The sequence below is a fragment of the Apteryx mantelli genome, chromosome 17, assembly GCF_036417845.1.
Source record: "Apteryx mantelli isolate bAptMan1 chromosome 17, bAptMan1.hap1, whole genome shotgun sequence".
Lineage (NCBI taxonomy): Eukaryota > Metazoa > Chordata > Aves > Apterygiformes > Apterygidae > Apteryx > Apteryx mantelli.
This window is the reverse complement of record NC_089994.1, coordinates 12320050-12341605: the sequence shown is the minus strand read 5'-3', so window position 1 is coordinate 12341605 and position 21556 is coordinate 12320050.

Sequence of the window (21556 nt, the reverse complement as noted above, 5' to 3'; positions counted from 1 at the left end):
CTGTTAATACTCCCCTGTTTGCTCAGCACTGAATTTTATGGGAAAAGATCTTGCCTGCATTTGAAATAATCATGGAGATGGGAGGAGGCAACCAGAGCTAGCACACACCTTTCTGAAAAAAGACAGTTATTTTACATACTACACAGCATCGTGGTAATTTAAATGATGTCAAATGTAGCTCTTAGGATCTCTCTGCTCCGAGCAATAAACTTCCAGACAGTTTTAGTGCCATTCAGTTGTCAAACAAAGTAGTAATTTACATAATAGCTTACTACTATGCCTGTGAAAGGCCCAGTTCTTTCATAAGGCTCCTTGGCATAGCACTTCTGCCTCCAGGAATATTTGCATTGCTTTATTCAGTGCAATGCAGTTCTGTGGGCCCCACTGTCCCCAATGCATTACCCTTGAAACTATGAAAGATTTTTGTGCTTTGACCGAAGAAATTCCATCATCTGGTCTCAAAAGACTTGCAGAAGGTCATTACTGGCTTCAGTACATGACAGAGCTATTGCCCAGCAGCTCAGTCATGGAAACTTTGCTTGCTTGCTCCTGCTTCATGGCAAATGAGAGGTAACGTGAAGTAGTCTAAACCTCAGAGAAAGGAATAATTCAGTCCTGAATTTGATTCCTATTCTGCATACTAATGCCAACTTTGTACTTCATAATGCAGGACGTAACCCAGATCCTCTCATTCCTTCAAATGCTCAAGAGTTAATTTTTTTTTCTTTTTTCTTTCCCCAAACAGTTAATATTGATATTTGACAGTGCTGAACACATCTGATCCCAGCTGGTAGGGAGCAGCAGTGCAAACACACCCCAAACAGCTGGCTTTTATTCCCATATCAATTAATCTGATTAATATCTGCGTTTCAAACATCCATAGCCTCTCTCAAGCTTTTTTCTTCCCCAGCACAATCTGAAGAAAAACAAGAAAAACAGTGCTTGCAAGAGAGTTTAATGCTCCCTGGTGTCTTGGGAAGCAGAATTCGCACTCACTCTCTTATTTCTATTTCAAGGTTTGAGGGCAGAGAGGACCCAAATGCCATGTGCACACAGTGCATGAGAGTATCAGTTCACTGAACAAGAATAGCTGGGAAAGTGGTGTACTGGACAGCATAAGACCTGAGATGCAAGAGGAGATTACATGACCTGCTGTGACTCCCTGAAGATCACACACAATGTTTGCATATCACTGCTGATCCTCCCCTCCCCTGCTCACCATTATTATAAAGCTCCTTCTGGGGGACCTTTCACATCATGTAATATGATGGACCTAATTTCAAGCTGTGCAAGGTCAGTGTCAACAGAGAAAGATGAAAAGGCCTCCAGACTGCAATGCAGAGGCATCTGAATTATGTTTCTTCTCTGAATTACCTTCTGGAGAGATCTTTTTTCTCACCATTAATTCTACTGAAAGTCGAGGTTTGAGTTTAATCTCTAAAGGTTAAGCAAGGAAATGTGCATATTTCTTTGACTAAAGCAAGAACTTCTCTAAGACTCCCCTTTCTCCCTCATCCAAGAGTGTTCAGTTGGTGGTTTTAAGGAGGTAGTCTGGAAGTGGTAATCTGGAAGAATTTCACGTTGAAACAGCAGAGATGTGTGAGGAGGGCTGTGGAGCTTGCTGTTTTTCATGTCTCTCTTCTTACCCCTTTAGCTGACCTAGCAAAGAGAAATCTCTAGAAAATTCAGAGGCGGTTTCACAAAAATTTCTAGAAAACACAAGCCTCCATCACCACTTAAAAAAAATTCCTAGAAAACGGTACCTCTTGATAACCCTAGAAAGGCCTCTGAAATGCTATAGAGATACTCTACAAACACGCCCTCTCCCCCAGGTCTAGAAGCTCCCTGGAAGGTCTTTAGAAATGCACTAAAAAAGCTTTAGGAAGGCTCCAAAAGTGCGGTAGGGAGAAAGGCTCCAGAAACATCCCAGAAAAACAGAGGTGTGCCAGAAAACGCTCTCAGAAAGGGCTAGAAGTAACCCTGAAAGGTCCAGATGCAGTCAAAAATCACTCTAGAAAAGGTCTAGGGACATAGACAGTCATAAGAACCTTGTTCTCCCCAGCCCATTTAAAACCCCAAAGAATTCTGTTTCTTTCTCAAAGTGACATTATTTCACTTTGCCTAAAACTGTGCACTGTGATATTGTGCATCTGAATTTGCTTATTCACACAGAAGCAAGCAAGTTCTGTGAGCAAAGCCTTCCTTGTGAGATGCCTAACTTGTCTGCCTAGAGTTTTATGAAAACATCTTCAATTTTGGTAGGTATATGACCTACAAACTGCACTGGACAGCACAATTTCCAGCAACCCCAGCTAAACCCGAGTTCAAACGACTGGCTGCTGCGTTTGCTACTTCTGCAATGCGTTAATTTAGGAAGAGTACAGTGACTCTAAATGCAGTTTTGCTTCACATATAGCAGAACAAGGAGAATATCAAGCAATATGCTTTCCCATGCAGAACTGCTTTTGAATATATGAACTGAATAGCGTAACTATACCAACAACCTCAGTGACTGATCCTTAAAGTCAAACAAATAAAACATCCTTCCTATCAAAATAGGACACCAGAATTTATGCTAGAGTAGCTTTAGAGAATGCTTTTGAGTGTGTTTCCATATTAGAGAATCTCTAGAAATAACCATTTTATTCCAGTCCCCCTTACCTCTTATTCATTACTCCACACCTTTTCAGTAAAGCTGCACATGCCTCACATATAACCTGAGAGGAGTAAGGAAGGGGAATTACCCAAGCTGGAGGAGGGAAAAACTGAGACAAAGCTTGAAGACTGGAAAAGACAGCTGAAAAACAAGGATAAGCCTGGAAATCTTTTTGTTTTAGCCAATTCTTTTTAGCTTGGCTGCAAGGGCAGAATTGCGGAAACATCCAGACATTCATGATGCTACTCTTTTCACTTGAACATCCTCATTAGGATAAAAAACAAATAAAAGCCACGTTTCAGCTTGTGAAAAATCTGCTGGAAAACAAGCCACTTATATAACTGTGAGTGCACATCATCAGCCTAAAACAATTCTGTTGCAGAATTACAGTTTAGCTATCTCTGAGTTTACTTTGATGAAAATCTAATCCTTGTTCTCTCAGAAGGGTTGTCTTGGCTCAGTCCCTGTGCTCTGATAACCTTGCTCTGAATCCAAACAGTTGCAGCTCACCGCTTTCCACTATGTATGTTGTTTTATTAAGTGTATGCTGAGCATTTTAAGAAGTACTGCAGTCATTAATGAACAGAATTTAAATCTGCTGTAATTTAGCCATGTAAATTTGGGGACTTTTTACTTCCCTTCTGTCAGTAACCCTGCCTTACTTCTCATACTGGCTTCCAGGTATTATATTTACTGCTTTTACATATAATATACTGTAAAATAATATTCTACATCTTGCTTGAATCAGTCTCCAGTTGAAGAAGCTGAAGCTAAAATTCCCAGTCTAAAGTTAAATGAAGCTATGTTTTCATTTTCTCTATAGCATCACTCAGTCACACAGGCATATAAACAACTTTACGAGAAAGACATCTTAAAATGCCCAAAGAATTTCAAAAACAGAAAGGAGAAAGCCCAAAAGACAACGGCAAAGGCACGTCTTTTACAAGACCCAAACAATCCTAAACACTGGGAATATTAAAATGGCTCAACCCCTGTCCCTTTAATTCTGCTTTTATCACCAGAATAACTCTTTAAATAGTATAAATACTTTTTTCTCGGCAGGGTATTTTTCTTCTTTGCTATTTCTGACTTTGCATTTAGTGCTGAGCAGACACAGACTAAGAGAGACAGTCCTTGAAAGTCAATTGAACTCGGGTCTTTAGGTTATAAATCTGTCCTATATCCCTGTGTGGATTCCCCATAGAAGTATCTGGTGAGCATCCTCACCTAGGTAAAGTCATCTCACTTTGGATGAAATTTTCACTTTGCCAGGGAGACAGGAGCATTGATTTCTGTGTGATCTGACTTCCATCCTTTTCATCCCTTCCCTTATATGTTTCTCAGAAAGATGGGGGATCACAATGGCACATTTAGATCGCAATTTCCTGAATATGTATAAGGAATTTTACGTTTAGCTTTAGAGTGCTGTAGAACAACGATTTGACAATAGATTGAAAAAAAGTGATTCAACGTTGACAATTTTAGTACATCCCAAAGTGTCAGAATACACAGTGGAAAAAAGTCTAACTTGATTTAAGGATTTTTTTGCCCTCCCTTACATATCCAATACATACCAGAGTAATATGTTCTTTTTTTCCAAGTCTCTTACTGTTTGTGGAGATGGCAGAGGTGAAACTGATGCAATTATTAAATAAAGATTGTGTTTTAGATATTTTGCAAGGTCGCTTAAACCTTGGAACAGCTGATGATTTGGTACAGATGGAAATAGATGAATCAACATGCAGTCATTTTTCAGAACGTTCAGCTATGAATTGGTGATTAACCTTTGAAACATGCTATGAAGGAAAGTGGCCGATTCTCTACCTTGTTGCCTTCAGATCAAACCTGTTCATCTTTCTATAAGACATGCTGCAGTCAAGCCCTAGTTATCATGCTCAGCACAGGACTATCTGGCTGAAATTCTTCATCCTGTTCTTTGTAATGGAAGAGACTATATACACATGTAATCTGTTTCAGCTGAAACTCTGTCATCTAGTGTATAACATTTCTAGTACCTACAAGCAGATATTTTAGTGTCCAATTCACAACCTTCTGCTCCAGTTTAAGAAAGTCAAACATCATTCTTTAACATTCTGTGGAAAAGTTACAATCTGTTGGCATTGCCATATTCTAGCCACTCTATAAATAGTGCATTAGTCTCTAATTCTGAAACTTTTCTAATACTTCCTGTCAAATTCAGTAGATATCAATCAACTTCACCTACGTGTGAATCACTGCAATTGGCAGCCAAATAGAAGACATACTGACAGAGTCCCCACGGCTGATGATTAGCCTCGGAATGGAACTGTGGGAGCAATGTCAAATATTGGCAAAAAGCACCACCCCATCCTTTGTCAGCAGAGAAAGCATTATTTCATGAATGGTAAACTGACAATATTCCTCGCTGGTACATATTGATTTTCTCTGTTTGGTCTTTGTGGAAATAAAACAAAGAGTTAAGATTTGTAATAAAGCCTTAGAACTTGTCCTATACAGTGAATTTTATATGAGGGAAAAGTAACCTTGGTGTCAAAACATGGCTCCGAAGTTGATAAAAATGACAGGTTGTCAGCACCACCTCAGTTATGTTTGTTCACTGTTTCCAAACCTCTCTAACGCTGTCACAAAACAAGCAGGAAGTGCTTTTCAGGTCCTACAAACCCTGGCTTCCACTCTACCAAATAGCTTTCTATTTAAGCCTCTAGTTTGGAAACATCAGTTAGCTGAAAAGAAAGATTTACACAGCTGTGTAGTATGAAAATCAGGAGAGGGGTTGGCTTTCTGAAAATATGTATTCTTCTTCCAAACCCACAATTTCTAGTACATCCAGAAGTTACTGCTAATTACTCAGAACTAAGAGAAGGATAAGAACTGATTGAATGAAGACAGAGTTGGGAATGGAGAAATCTCTGAGTGTGTATCCTATCATGAGAGAGATGACAGATCCATTAAGTTTAAAAACAAAATCATGTTTGAAACCAAACTTCTTCAAAATTAAAAATATCTAGATGCTTGGGTTCCACTCTAGCATGATGTCTGATGAATAACAACTTGCCACCCCTGTCTTGCTCCAAGACCCAATTAATACTCTTCTCCACCTGTGCTGCTATCAGTTTTGCTTCTACAGTTACTGTTGAGTACAGACAGGAGCTGTGTCAGAAACTTTTATTGTGTATCAGATGCTAAAAAAAAGGTCTATGGCCTTTTTTTTTATCCATGTCTTTTTCAGAAATAATTTATATAGAGACCTCAAAACTACAGCAAACGCAACAAAGGATGAAACTGCAAGGTTCTTTATTAGATGACTAACTCTAGTGTGCTATTGCACATTTTAAAAATCACTGATATGGCAAATGCCCTTGACATACCTGCTCTGTCAAACTTAGCCTTCTGGGATAGAAGCCAGGGTGAATGATTTGCTTTCTACTTGACCTTGGAGAAGTCACTTGACCTTTGAGTAACCATTCCAGAAAACCAGCCTAATAGAAGAACTTTAATGAGAACCAGATGCTGTATCTGAACTGAATTTTCATTAGTTCATAAATTATAGAAACCCCAGCAGCAGAGGTGGTACCAAACTCTTATCATTCAATTTTTTTTGAAGTTTCAGATCCTTTTCCAGCATATAGAGATCCAGTGGGAATGTGAACAACTTTTATGAGTTCTTCTTTTTGTTACATTTGAATAATTAATTCACTGATTTGCTTCACACCTCAGATAGATAAGAAATCTCTGGGCCCGATACTTCTTTGTTTAACCCAGTGAGTAGCCTCATACGCAAATATCATTATTATGACAAGGTACCATGTTTCACCCAGTAGGTATACAATTAAAGAAAGTACAGGACAGTGGAAAACCAGATTGTCTTTCAGAGCACACCTAGTCTCACTTGAAGCTTTTTAATATTTTTTTCTGCTGAATGCTTTAAAAATATAATCAGCCTACAAAATGTTAAATAAAGGCAGCCGTTAAACTGCCAATGACCAGTTTCACATACTCGGAGGAAGATTTTTCAAAACTATCCCACCCCCATTCTCTTTTAGCAGCTGTTAGTGACTACTGCAGGTGGGAAATACTTTTCTGTTGTAAAACTTGTGCAATTTAATTTTTCTTCCCTAGAACAAGAAAGAGGACAAACAGAAAGCAAAGCTCTTAACCTATTCATTTTTCTACTTGGATATGACTTGAAAGTGAATTGCTTTCTTCTTTGTCAACAGGTAACACACAGGCATTGAGCCCTTTTACATAGGAGCCAGCCAGGTATTAAAGCAACCCAGGACCCTGTCCTATAGCACCAGCTTTATTTGTCTCTTCTGTCTCAAGTCTTGCTGGTTGAAAAGAAAAGGCAGCCGTGTGTAGCAGATGGCCCGATGCGCTTCAATACACTCACGTCGCATGCAACGCTGTCTATCGGAACAAAGCCTGCCGTTCCAACCTCAGACCTCACAAGCCCAGCACTGTCCCCTAATTTATTTATTTCTCAGATCAAACCTACCAGTGATGCGGGGGAGAATTTCATGATGAAGAGTGATGTAACAGAACTAACAGTATGCCTGCAAGCTTTGCCGGGGCCACTCAGCAGAGAGGTGAATGCACTGCTTCTCGATTAATGGTTATGGGTAGTTAGTCATCAGGCATTAACCAGCTGTCACAATTACAATCTCTGCAGTCTACTGTTCTCTAGACATGTTGCAAAGTAATCTGTGCTATGGACAAAGCTACTGCCTCCTGGATCAGGTGACAGGAGTACAAGATGTTGCAGTTTACCTTGTTTTTATTTTGCTGCAAAACTGGCATTCTTGTTGTCTGGATCAATCCTAATGAAACACCTGCTAGGTTTTAATTAAAATAAAATAGAATGCAGTTGCATGAACAGGTGGAAGGAGAAGATGATATACCATACAGCTCAAATCTCTCCATGTGTTTGGAGACTTAGCAAATTCCCAGCTATCACATCCATAAAACAACTATGGAGTGTGTCAAGAACATTTTGATTGTGCACATGAGTCTGGTTAAAAAGGCATCTACTTAGCTAGGGAACAGCAGAATGATAATACCCAAGCAGCCTCACATTATCTCCAGGTAATGACTGGTGTAACGGATTCGTGCTTCTGATGTACTACATGGTGATATTTTCCAGTTGTGAGAAGCCTGACTACAGAAATCATTCTGAATAAAATGTTAGACATCAAAACAACAGCCAGACATCAAAATAGATGAAGTATATAATGCATGTGAATCTTCAAAATGCTAAAAAATTCCTGACTGCAATTCCTATCCTGTCCTTGCTCTCTCCCCCTCCTTCTTTGCAAGAGCCATGCTCAATAGCCATGAGGCTGTGTGCCCCTAGCCAGCTGCCAAACAGAACAGGGCAAGTTTTAGCAGCTTCATTTCTTAGGGCTGCATATTCTGAACAGGCAAGGAAGAGATGTGGTCCTCTTCAGTGGACCTCTGCCTCTTGAACTCAGCACAAGGTTAATTGCTATCTGTATGTGGCAAAAGACGAAAGGTAATGAAGAGCTGGAGTCATGCTCTGCACAATCATTCCCCTCCTGGCCTTGGCACTGGAGAGAAAGTTGGTAATTGTGAAACATGCGCATGGTGAGCAGTTAGTGTAAGAGCCAGTTCTAGTGCCATTGTTTCTGGACAATTTAAGTTATGAATGACATAAAGTGAACTTGGTGGGCTAGAAAATGTGGTGCTTTGCCAAAGGAACTCTTAATACTGATTGCTTTAAATTAGGCCTATCCTGAAAGCATTGGCTTTTTATGTGCTCACTGTCTCTTTTAGTGAGCCTGTAAGTATTCATCCAGTATCGCTTTGCTGGGTACTTTCTTCTAAAACTGTAGTGCTAAAACAAACAAACAGAATAATCCCATATGAAAACCAAAAAATCCTTTCATTTCCCTGAGGAAGAACTCACACTGTGAATTTTTCCAGCTGCAAATAAACTCCTGCAGGAGCCCTTAGAGTGTATTGTGTTAATAAGCAGATAGAAACTATTTAGTGCAAGGGTTATTTACCATTAATAATCTTTTCAGTCTATCAAGTTGAAGCATTTCAATGTTCTAAAATACTTATAAAATACTTTTGCAAGAGAGGCTTTCTGTGTGTAAACATTCACTATTTTCTGAAATACAATGCACATAGCCTTTCTGATTTTTGCTTTCGAAACACTCAGAGTCCTTTACAGACTAATGACTTGCAAAATTTCAGTTCACTATCAAAGAGTAAGTGGAGAGCATAAAGCATGCTGTATTGAAGGGAGTTTTTCATTTGAAAGAACTCCAAGGATTGCCAAAATGTAACAGATGGAGCTGGAAGTTTGACCTTTTGGGTACCTCCTAGTTCTGTCTGCTGTATACTTTGCACAGGAGGTTGATTACTGGTTATCTCCTGTAAAACAGTGAGTTTTCTGACGTGCTGGACTCCATAATTTGGAGAAATATCTGCAGTTTGTGATTTGATTTAGAAAATGAAGCATCAATGGCATTTTAAAAGACAACTCTGTAGAAGAATGCATGGAACTTAAGGAGAGATCCGGTTTCAAAGGATGCAGTCTAGAGCGCTGGCTCCGGACGACGGGCTGTAAGGTCTAATGAGGCTGCAAGCCCGACAGAAGCTGGGCTCATCATCGAAACAGATTTGTAGAATGAGCTGGAAATGGCAGAGAGTTAGGATGGAAGGATGACCTTAGTGTGAGCCAGATCTTTTCCTAATCCCAAACAGGTGTCCCATTTGAGGGCAAGGAAGTTACAGGCCCTGCATCTACTTGTAACAGATAATTCAGTACGTTTAAATGCATCTGTTCATGTACTTCCTGACAATGAGAAAATCCAGAAACAAAGCAATTCGGAAGGGTAGATTCTGATATTAAGGTCTATTTCCAACATTTTTCTCATATTGAATTCATCACCCATATAGAGTTTTGACCTGGGTTATGATTTTTGGATAGATTTCCAATGACAAAGCAGGCTGCCCTAGGAAAATGGGCCTTTATATAGTTTCAAAGCCATGTTTTCTTTCACTCTCGCTCCGAAAGCCTACATTTGTAAACCACTTCTTCCCTGGCAGCTAGTAATTGATTTTCAACTTGTTAGAATGCAAAAAGTAATGTTTGTTCTAGAAAATCCATTTAACAAGTTTTTTAATCAGTTTATGCTGTCACAAAATGTGAGTAATACACATTTTTACATGACATGACAGCAGGTTTATTTTTAAATGTGAATCACCTTCCACATTAAACAAAAGACGTTTCTCAAGAAACCTTAAAAACAAATATCAAGTATGAAGTTTGGCAGCCTGACAGAAGTTAAGTTCCTAAATAAATATCTTTAAAGATCTGTGCCTGTTTGATCCAGTTTCTTCAATGTCCTGAACTGTCTGCATTTGCCATACTCATGCATGCTTTGTATAAACATGATATTATGGCTTTGCAGCACTCTTCATCCACTGGTCTAATAGTTACTTACAATATAGAAAGGAAACAAAGAATAAAGCCTTTTCTTCTGGTGTGTTCATTGACTGTGACAATCCGCAAGGCCAGAGAAGAACAGAAAGAATAGGGTAAAATAACAGTCATGGGGCAAGAGAGGTAGGGCAGGGAAGGCCAGCAGGTGTTTATGCTTTTTGTGATGTGTTGTATCTGACACTAACTCTACATTTCAGTAAAGGCGAAAAGGCATGAAGCAACAAAAGTAAATATACTTCACATAACAAAACCAGACACAGATCTTGTTCACATCAGACAAGAAGATGGTCAAGGGATACAGAAATACGTGGGTGGGGTTAGGAATAAAAAGAGAAAAAAAATCTGAATATTAGGTCTGAGCTCACTTTTATGGCATTTAGGCTAGTAAAGTGCTTTTGGTAACACCTATGAAGCAGGAAAAAAGATCTGACACTTTGCAACGCAGCCTGAACTTTGGATTTTATTACTTACCATTAAAGTGCATAAACAATTTAATCTCAAAGACACCCACTGTTCTACTCTGAAGAGAGATAGCAATTGCCATCTTGTATTAAACAAGCATTCAGGCTAATCCTGTATGGAGTTTCAGTCAACAACCAGAACCAGATGCTTCAAAGAAAGGCAAAAAAACTCCACAGTGGACAATTATACAATAGCCTACTTAGATAGAAGCACTTTCTAGTGCTATTAATTAATGCTTCATTTTTGCCCAGGAGCCTAATAATTTATATCACACCAAACCAGATTTCTGTGTAACTTAAGAAGGATTTGACATTTAGATGAGAGTGAAATAAAATGAGATAAATGGTTTCCTTGATGTCATAGATAAAACGGTTGCATGTTTGGACAGGTGGCATCTCTCCGAGCTTTGCCATGAATGGCACCGTTAGCTGATCCAGTTCCCTGTAACTCTCAATTCAAGAATAAACTCAGCTGGAAGACAACTAAACATCTTTTTCTTCTCTGAGGTCCATAAATAGAACCATACTTGCATCACACATAACCTCTGCAACCAGGTACCTCTGGCTTCTTTGCCATCTCAAAACTGTCAAACCAATAACTTTTCAAGTACCTTCTAAAAGAGATGTACACTTACTGCCCTCACAAGACAGCAGGGAACACTGTGGGTTCTCATAACAGATCCTTTGGCATCAACAAGGATAATTACAATAAAAACTATGTATTTTAATGTGCTAAAACAAGCCATTTTTTTCCAGTAAAAAAAATATTCAGCAAAGGATAACAAACTAAGAAGCAACTTGCTCATGCACAGTTAGATATGACCTCAATTCAACCAGTCATATGGTAGTAACATCAAAACAGCAAAAGAAAGGCACTTTTCAAGGCTAAGCCTTCTCAGTGCTGTCATTCTCAGTGATGTTTAAACAATAAGTCATCGGGGTCCACATCTCTTGGCTAATGCTAGCAGGCTTTGGGGATCCTAGGCACTCAGCTGTCTCATTTTCATCACTTTTTCTGGTCCTGAGGGATAGATAACTAACATTTTTCCCTAAGGAATGAAAAGCAATTCTGTGAAACAAGACAGCAGCATGAATTAGCCCAGCACATACAGTCACTGTAGTCGCAGGATGCTGTTTTCCTGATACTAGTTTCTACATGAGCACATAAGAACTCTAGCCACTTACATTAAAAATGAAGTTCTATTTATTTTTTTAAAGACCTCAAAATGTATGTTAATCCCATTTTGTAATTTGGTTTCCTGAGTAGCTTAAGCTTATGGTCTGACTAGGTTAAAAAAGAAAAAAGGCACATAAGACCTATCAGCTTTTTGCTGTTAAAAAAATGAATAAAGATACTTCTGAACTCTGTTTGGATGCATAGTGTTTTTGGACAAACTGTGGCATTTATGGGAAACATCAAGGGCTGCAAACATTTCACAGGTCAGAGATTAAGTTTAACTAGTAAGACTAGTAAGACCACTAGTAAGTGGCTTAGGATATTTTGCCAGAGATTTTCTTTTTTTCTCTTACCTCCTTTAATAACTGCACTGAAATGAGCCCCCAAAGTGCCTTGACACTGACCTATCAGGCAAGTTTAATAAGCTTTCATATTAAATACTACGTTGCACAGGGCCTTGAGACATCTCTTCCTACTTATAATCTGGCTCATTCTGGGTTAAATCCTTCCACACTTTGGCTGTGCTCCTCTTCCAATCACATTCTCCTTCTCTTCCTCGATATACTTACAAACCTAGAAGCTGAAACTCAGGAGTGCCAATAGCTCCTGCCTTCCCTAGTGAGCTCAGCATGAGCTTTACTTACACTACTGCTTCCCACCTGCAGAAGAAACCTTTTCAACATTTGCAGTTCCCCAACCTCAGTACTTTATTTTACTAAATCAGAACAGATTGCCCTACTTCTTACATCCTGGTAGTTGTCCATTAATGAATCCTGCCCCTGCTCAGCCTTATCCCTTCAGTTATGCAGTGATATCACTGGCACCAGCAAGATTCAATTCAAAATTATTCCTAGGAGGGCAATAAGAAGCAAGTAAGCAGCCAAAGCTTTTGCCCTTGGCAGGCATCGGCAATAATAATAAGTGGTAAAGTGCTGACCTACATCAGTCTCACACATACCTGATCTAAAGAAAATCTTGAATGCCAGCATTTAGATCTGGCTCTCAGTCCCAGTCTGATCCTGGTGGGGGTTTGGTTTGATCTGCTATAGAGATGGATCCAGAAATAGAGCCAGAACCACCTGGGTTAAGGCCAAGGAAAACTGTGCTGGGTAAGTGAAAAAGCAGTGTCTGGCTAAACACTCACTGACCATACGTGGCTGTAGAGAGGAGCAAGAGCAAAGGAAGATCACACGCCTGTGGAACAGCACTATGCATCTGCACGAGGAGCGGAGAGAGGAGCAATGGGTGAAAGGAGCCTGGGGCTGGAGGCACACACACACGCACGCTCTCCAGCAGTGCGTGGGTGCATTTGGAGGGCAGGGGAACACCGTTCCCTGGAACGGGACTGAAGGTGACTCCTGTTCCCAAGCTAAGGGAATCGGGAGGGTCGCAGTTCTCCACAGAGGCTTCCTCCTGCCTGCCTCTGTGGTGGTACAGATGTGTCCTGCCTGTTAAACCGTAGCCATACTGCCTGCTTGTCTAATTTTCTTCATGCTTCTCAGTCAAAGATGCTGAAGGTCCTGCAGTCTTGTGTAAGAACCACTTCTATATTAATTCTGTTCCTTTTGTACATCAGACAAGAGGAGTCTCTGCAGTTTGAAGTCTAATCTGCCTTTGCCCCTCTGTTTGAGCCCCAGGCCAATGAAATCTGCTAATAGAAGCCTGCTTCCACTTTGAGAAGCTAGCTAAAAACGGTGGTGATCTTTTAAATGAACTGAATGAGCCATCACCAGTAAAACTCTCACACAGTGACACTGGCCAGCAAACAGAAGCCATACAATGCTATTTTTTCCTTAAAGCAGTCAAAGCAAGCTTGCATACGTGGCTCTTGAGTTGAAAGGCTGTCTACATGGCAGATACCTTTGCTTAACGAAGCAGCTATGATTTTTTTTTTTAAACATTGCTCATACAGTAGATTTCATGAAGCTACTTCAAAACATCGCAGCCATTTCCAAGTTACCATTCTTAGCCCAGATTCAGGCTGAGACAAACTCCCAGCAGGCAAGTCTAGGACCAGAGAGAGTGCTTACACTGCAAATCCCCTAGCTACAGCAGCGAAGTAAACCAAAACTCCAGACATGTATAATTAAAAAAAAGAGTAAGACTATAAAGGGCAAAACAACAAGTATGTACGGGGACACTGGAAAGGAAAAAGGTATCTGTGAAATACAGTGCTTGAAAGGTGCCAATACAGGGTGAACCTAAAAGCATTTTAAATACACATGCATACACACATAGGTACATGGCATTACATGGAGTGGGGAGGGACCAAATGCCCAGTGACCAGTACTTGCATGATGCTCTGGTTGCAGATATATTTGGTTATTAAGATTTTATACTACAACAGTGTGGGATCTGTAGTCTCAAGTGAGGCACTCATTATATTACATGTTGCAGGCAGGCATGGTAAAACGAAAGAACAGGAGGCCTTATCCTGAACAGCAGATCCTAAAGGCAGCAGAAACGTAGATTCAATTTAATGCATTGACAATAACCAATGGGACAAAACCAGCCACAGAAGAAGTAGGGTATCTGGAGATGTCAGTTCCACACACTCCAGAGCCATGTTCTGCATCAGGAAATAAAAATCAAACCAGGCAAATTTCACACATGCTCCAGTTCTACTGCAAATATCTGGCCATGCTTTCAACCTTTGCTTTTCTCACCTTTGCTTCAACAAAACCATTTTTTGTACTGTGAAAACTGCAATCAAAACAGAGAAGAAACTTCTTGTTAAGTCATGGCTTAAAGTCGTTCACAAGCCCTCTCGCGTTGCTCACTGTCACCTACCCTTCAGAAGCTATCAAGACATTGCAAAGATGTAGACTGTAAGCTCTACCTATGAAACATGCTTAGGGAAAGACAGCACTGCGTTTGGGTAAGCATCTAGGTAACCCAGTGCCTCTGTGGCTCTTCCATCTCACCTATACGGTGTAGGGAGCAAAAGATACAGAAATGGCAGATTCTTTATTAAAAAAAAAGAAAAAAGAAAAGAAAAAACTCATTGCAACTCTGAATACCCTTCTCTCCAAATCATGGGCTTTTTCTCTAAGAAAAAACTTATTTAGCAGCCATTTAAAAGTTTGCTTTTCTTATACCCCGTTCTCTTTCTCTGTCCTTCTTCAGGCAGATGATTCCTTTCTCTTCATTTGGTTTTAGCAGCAATCTTTAAAGGGATACCAAGACCTTAACTGCACATTTACACTGCCTTCTTCAAACCTATTTAGACAAATTGATGCCAGGTTATGCGAGGACAAATCAATTTTAGTTAAAGAACAACTTAGTTCATTTTGGACCATATTTATCTAAAAGACTCAATCCCGACTTTAAACAAAACTTTTTTTCACTGAGATACTAAATGGCTCACCTGAAAACGGTTAAATTCTGTCTGCTGACAAAGCCGAAGAGTCTCTATCCCACTCTCACGGAAGTCTCACTAGAATTTTTATCTAAATTGTTGAGATTCCAGGAGAGAAGTTACAAATCACAGTCTGACTGGGAAAGTTAGGCACTCTTGTGCTCTCTTTTGAAAGCTGAGAGATGATAATAAAGAGATAATATTTTCTTCAGGGAAAAGCTTTGGAGCAAGTGTCGCTCCTTTGATCAGCATGCTGTCTACTTTGTCTGACTTGCCTCTTTAAAAGACTAACAGAAATAATTTCTTTGGAGACTGCTCACAAAGATAAGTACAACAGAGTTTTAGACCTCTTGTGAACTTGCTTGTCAGCCACTTCCAAGGGGCATGGAAATGAACTGGCTCAGTCTGACTTCATCAGCAGAGTGGGAACAATTCAAGCACTTTGACCCTGCAAACATCCGATTTGCACATCCATAGCAAAAGGAAGGGTTACAGCAACATGTGTTATATTTCTTTTCATACAGTGTCAGTAGGACTTGCAACTTGTTTTTATCTGCTTTGTAGCATTTCATGGAGAGGATTTAAAAAAATTATTATTAAAAACCCAACTGCTTGAGCACTTCATCTGTCCATCTGGTGCTAAATTTTCACTTTCCATTTCGAATAATGATATTTGGAGGAAAATGACAGACATAATCTATGAAGAGGAATTTATCAACAGTTCTTAAGAATAAAATCTCATTTGCTATAAAAAAAAAGGTCTTCTCCTGGGACCAAACAGGGGGACAGAACTCTGCCTCACAAACTGAACCTAACAGGTATTGTCGCCGCTGGAGCTGAAAGCGTGGCTGTAAGTCACTCGGGTTCACCTGAGCTAGCGCTACGCTAGGCAGTCTGAGTGCCGACAGGCAGCGCAGGAGCATTCAGTTTAGGCGCTTATATAATTCACTCAGGCCCCACACCGATTTTGCAGCTCCAACTTAAGTGAATGCATCTTTGATCTTGATGTCAGATTTGCCTCAAGTTATAGCCACTGGTGCTACAGCACATCTATCCTGAAGCAAATTTCCGTGATGTAGTCTTGGACTATTGGCAGTATCTCAGGCCATGGCAAGAGGGCTGCAGCTGGTTCACAAAACTTCTGTCATTCCTGTGAACAGGGCTGCAAAGGGGCTCGCTGTGTTTCATAAGGAATATTGAGGTTTGATGTCCACTGGCCCAGAACCTTTGGGACCTTCTGCTCTCCAGTAAGCGGGCAGCACTCCTGCTTGAATTGACACAGTTCGCTCCAGCGGGCTGCACTGTCATAAATTTTAGCTTTGCTGCTCTGTGCTAATGATTGTGACAGAGTAGCTGTATTAACAGCCAGTCCACTTTATACAAAGATTTCAGAAAACACTGAAGGAAGAAAACACAATAAAATCAGTATGTTATGTTACCAAAGGAAGTTGGTTCAAAATATGACCCCGTATGCTTTTCTGCAGTCATAGCACAGGGAACATCCAGCAGAAGTAGTTCTCTTCCAGCAGCTTGGAAGAGGCTTGGCCTCCTTGGGTACTACTCTTTGGCCCACTGCTGCCCTTCATTCACAACCGCTCACCTCGGCTTCTGTGGCACTCGTCAATTCTATCCCCTTTTCCTCCAAAGGACTACACTAAGATGGCTGTGTGGGTCCAGTGGCATTCCACACAAGTCAGCTGTAATTATCTGGCTGGTTTAATTTTTCCAGACATTTTCCATGATTTTACTCCAGAGCAATTGCAACTATTTTCTCATACTTGTATCCAGAGAAGGGATAAAGCACCCTTGAAAAATTAAAGTATCTGCTCCCAAAGATGATCTTAAGTCATGAAGCTTTCCCAGAGGAACTACTGTATTGGCTTTGGCACAGAAGCTCATAAGACATTTTCCATAGAGAGTATTACACTGTATTTCTTTAAACTAAAGGTCAGATTAAACCAAATAAGAAAAAGAAGTAAGGAAAGTGGGAAAGTGATATGGAGACCAGTATTATCCCCATCATACAAAGGACTGTTCTGCCAAAGACTGCTGTGTTTATGAACTTCTTTTCTCACCAGTGAATGTTACCATATCTAAACAGAGCAGATTAGTAGCAAGCTTTAGGCATCATTCCATTTAGTTCTTAGAGGAGGAAGAGACAGAGCAGACATGTAGAAAGGGAAGTAGGAAGATAAATTGTTTTTCAAAAAACAAGGCAAAACAGAAACCACAAAGGAATGCACAGTCTTACTGTATCTACAGTGCAACTGTCACAGCAAGGTTCCTCCTTTTGGTACCTCGTGCTCTCACTCATTCCCCTGACGCATTCTCGGAAAGATGTAGCCCTGCTCACCATTCATGTTTCCTTTTTCAAACGCTATTTGCCTTAAATGAATCTTGGCAAGACAGTCCTGGGATCAAAGAAGAATTAAGACAGGATTCAGAAGATAGGTTTATGATTTATTAATCACTACCTGTGCTTCTGCAGCTTCACTGCTAACATGTCACTACTCCCAGAATTTGGCTGTTACCCTGTGGTGTCAATCAGGGCGCTCCTGAAGGGCTTTAGGAAGGAGAATGATCTTTTGCATTTCAAAGTGCTAAAGGAGAACAGGTAAAAGTGATAAAGACACAGCTATTAGACACAGTTTCTATTTGCCACTCATTAGCACAACGCTCTGGGAGGAGTCTCTTCCATGCATTATGTCCCATGGAAACGCTTGCAGTGCTGTGGTTTTCTCTGAGCCCTAATTAAACTAGAAAACCTAGAAGCAGAAGCCATAGCCACAAACCTCAGCTGCAAAACCAAACCTCCCTCCATTGTAGAGCCAGGCTTAGCTGGTAAGCTTGGCCCCATTTTACATGCTAAAACATGGCTTCAGATGCTTAACCTCCAAGTACCTACATTTTAAAGGTTATCACTGTCTCTCTTGATATAAAATAAGACTGTCAGCCTTTTACCTCCCGGTTAATTTAAACGATGAGGTAGACTCTGTGAAAGGCATTCTCCAGAGACAAACTCAGTCCTGCTCTGGACAGTGCAGGGAGCTATGAGAGCCTGGGAAAATGTTTTATTGGTCAGCGCTAACTGATCAACACAGACCTTGCTGAGTCCAGTAACCCCACAGCTGCCTGCAGTATTGCTGCAATGCCACAACCTTTGTAATAGCTATGTTACCGCTTTCAGCGCGAGCTTACACGCTTTGACACAGGACTTATTTTACTGAAAAATAAAACTGTCAGCCAAGACTGTGTGCTATCACATTCTCTTTTCAAGAAGCTACAAAGCTTTAGACATATATATATATTTTTTTAACTAGCAGACCAAACAGGCCTCAATAGACATGAATTCCTGAATGCAATGGCTCTGGATGGAAATAATGCTGCTTTATGGATGTGTTTGTATAAATATTTTATAAATTAACTCTGTTTATTAATCTTTGCTATCCAGTTCTCCATAGATGAGTTACACCTTCTCCTGAAGCATCGTGTTTCAGAAATGTTGCTTTATTATAGGCGCCTGATTAGGGCATACTGAAACCAATGGAAAAGTTTCCACTGACAGCTTCTTTTAGCTGGGTCAATTTCAAGTGTTTTAGCAATAAACCTGCCCATTTATACAGACTGCTGTCTAATTTTGGAAGAATGCTTTTGAGACAAGCAGTAATCAGCCAACCTCAATATTTCACAATATCCAGCGAGTAAAACTTGTAGTTAATGCCTTTACAAAAAGCCCTTAGTGCCTTTTAGTTCTTACAATGGGAAAATTGGTTCCTTCCTGGCAATGAAAAGCAGGAGAGAAAAAAAGATCTTATAAACCTATAATCAAAAATACAAAATGCATCCTTTGAGGAGAGCTGCAAAGGAGTCAGAGTTTTTCAGGCAATGAATACCACCACAAGTTTAGAATGCAAGCAGCCACAGAAAATCAATGCAAGGGCTGAACACTTCTCTTGACACTTTTCCTTTTCTGAATGGTTCTCATAAATTAATTTTTTAGCTTCTTGGAGTGCTTTGCTTCACAAAAGATGTAGAAGTGTCTGGATCCAACATTCCAGTCACTGCCTAGCAGATAATATACTTGCTCATCCCAAGAAGAGTTATGTAGAAAGCAAATTAAAAAATGCAAGATCATATCAAATCAAGGAGAGTCAGTCTCAAATATTAATGTCTCATGTCATAAATGTACAAAATGATAAAAACACTCCCTATAGGCAATTGAAAAAGCAGCAACTTGGCAAGCAATCAAGAAAACTGCAGCCCTGGTTTTCAGGTCTGCTTGAGCTGGCTCAGCACAGGAATGAGGCTCTTGTTCCACGGCGTGTGTAAACACATGCGCAAACCCCATGGTTTCTAACTGGGTGCAATCCTTGCTTGCACGTTTTGTGACACAAGGGCCCCAAGAAGATGAACAAGGCTGTTGCGGAGCAGGGTCAACTTTATAGATCAGTCACCCTGGATTAGACCAAGTTCAGTGTCTAGAGCAAATTTATCAGTCGATAGCATAGTGAAAGTCATGTTATCAGTTTTATTTGTACCAAATTCTGTTCCACCGCTAACAGCTGTTCTAGGTCACAGAACCAAAGATGACAGAGCTGATGTAGGAATTTTCCTTCTCAGATCATGAATTAATGAAGGAACCAATCTGTTACTGGGTACCATTTACATTTGACATTTGATGAGGATAAGTTCATTCATAGAAGACACATTTACCATCATCCTCTGATTCTACGTGGCCAAAGAGTGACAAAATTCCAATACAAATTTGACAGCTACCCTGAAAGATGACATGATTGATACAGAGTTTAGTTCCAGAAGACATTATCTTGTCCAGTTACTAGCATAACACAGCCACAAAATTTCACATAGTTAGCCCTTTAGTGGGCCAATGTGTTCACTTAAAGCTAAACCAAATTGTCCAGACAGGCTTTAGGCTTTCTCAAAGGCTTGAAGAGAAAGAAGTCACCTATGACTTAGTAATTTATTCTAATTACTCATTATGCTCACCTTAAAAAAAAAAAGTTCATATACCTCATTTGAATTTGTTTGGATTTCTTCAGCTATTGGGCTTTGTGAGCTGTACATTTCACTTGAAGTGAGGGAAATTCATCTAAAAGCTAGAAAGTGTTTAAAGTTTTTTGTATCCGCTGTTGGGAGATCACCACAATGGGACACTCCTAGGAAGTGAAAGTTCTCTTGTTCCCTCTGAATGTCCCCAGCACCATGCATTTGTAAAGCTGATCTGGGACTGAAAGCAACACATTCATTTAGCAGGGCTCCACAGAGTACCTCTGCCATGCTGGAGCCCTTCCAGGGCAAGTGCCAGCCAAAGCACATCCATCACTGCCACGCCACCGCTGACATTAAACTACATCAGCTTCTTCCCACCTCAGTCAATACCGCTGGACAAGCACTGATCACAGCAAGGGATTCTGGCTTGCATGGCTGGCAAGCTCCAGTCCTGTCCATCTCATCAATGCAAATTAGGAACTTCATTTTATTCAGGGCTGAGCTGCCCCTGCCCCTCCTTTCTCCTGATTTCACTTTATCATGCTTGAAGTTTTTCCTCATCATGAATGATTCTCTGCTTTTACAAGAATCCTTCGTTATTATAAAAGTGTATTTTTTTCCCTCCTTCAGGCATATTCATTATTAGACTGTTAAAAAACAATAACAACAAAACCATACTGCCGTGTGCCAGTCAATAGTGCAATTACGAGAAGTGCAATTTACTCTCCCCACCCTAATGAGCTGATGAGTAAATAACTGTCAGACCATTGCACTGAGCTATTGATTGCGGCTTCCCACAGAGCTGATATGCTGCTGAACAGAGGGGATCAATAGGGGAATCTTCTTCCGAAGACAATAAAGATTTCAGGTTTCTTAGATGCTTTCTCTCATGTGCTGGGGCAGCACCTCCTCTATTAGTTCATCCAGTCCTATTTATATTTATAACTGAATGCTTCTGTTTCTCTGACCGAGTCATAACTAAATCTTCCTTGTTAGACCACACTTCCCACTCTGCTGGCTGCATTTCCCCTTGAAAAGGTTAAACATGTCACACAGTCCCCTGGGATAGAAAAGGCTGAGAAGTGAGAAATGTAGTTAATGGCAGATATTAAAGCAGATGGCTCAGATAACTTCACATACAATGAGTGCTCCAAAGAAAATTTCTCAAAGACTTGAAGTTTACCTTCCTGTCCCTACACACCATAGCCATCTCATCACCCATACTGGCTTCCCATTCTACCCAGAGTCACACTCGGAATTCCCTTATTTCCTGAAGCTTTGCGGGGGCTCTTCTGGTGCATATCAGGCTGTCTTGCTCCTTCTCCATTTTTCCCATCATCATCCTTCACTTACTACCAAACTCTCAGAGTGAGGCCCTTTTCTGCTACGCTTTTCATATTTTTTTTGCCTGTCTTTTCACATC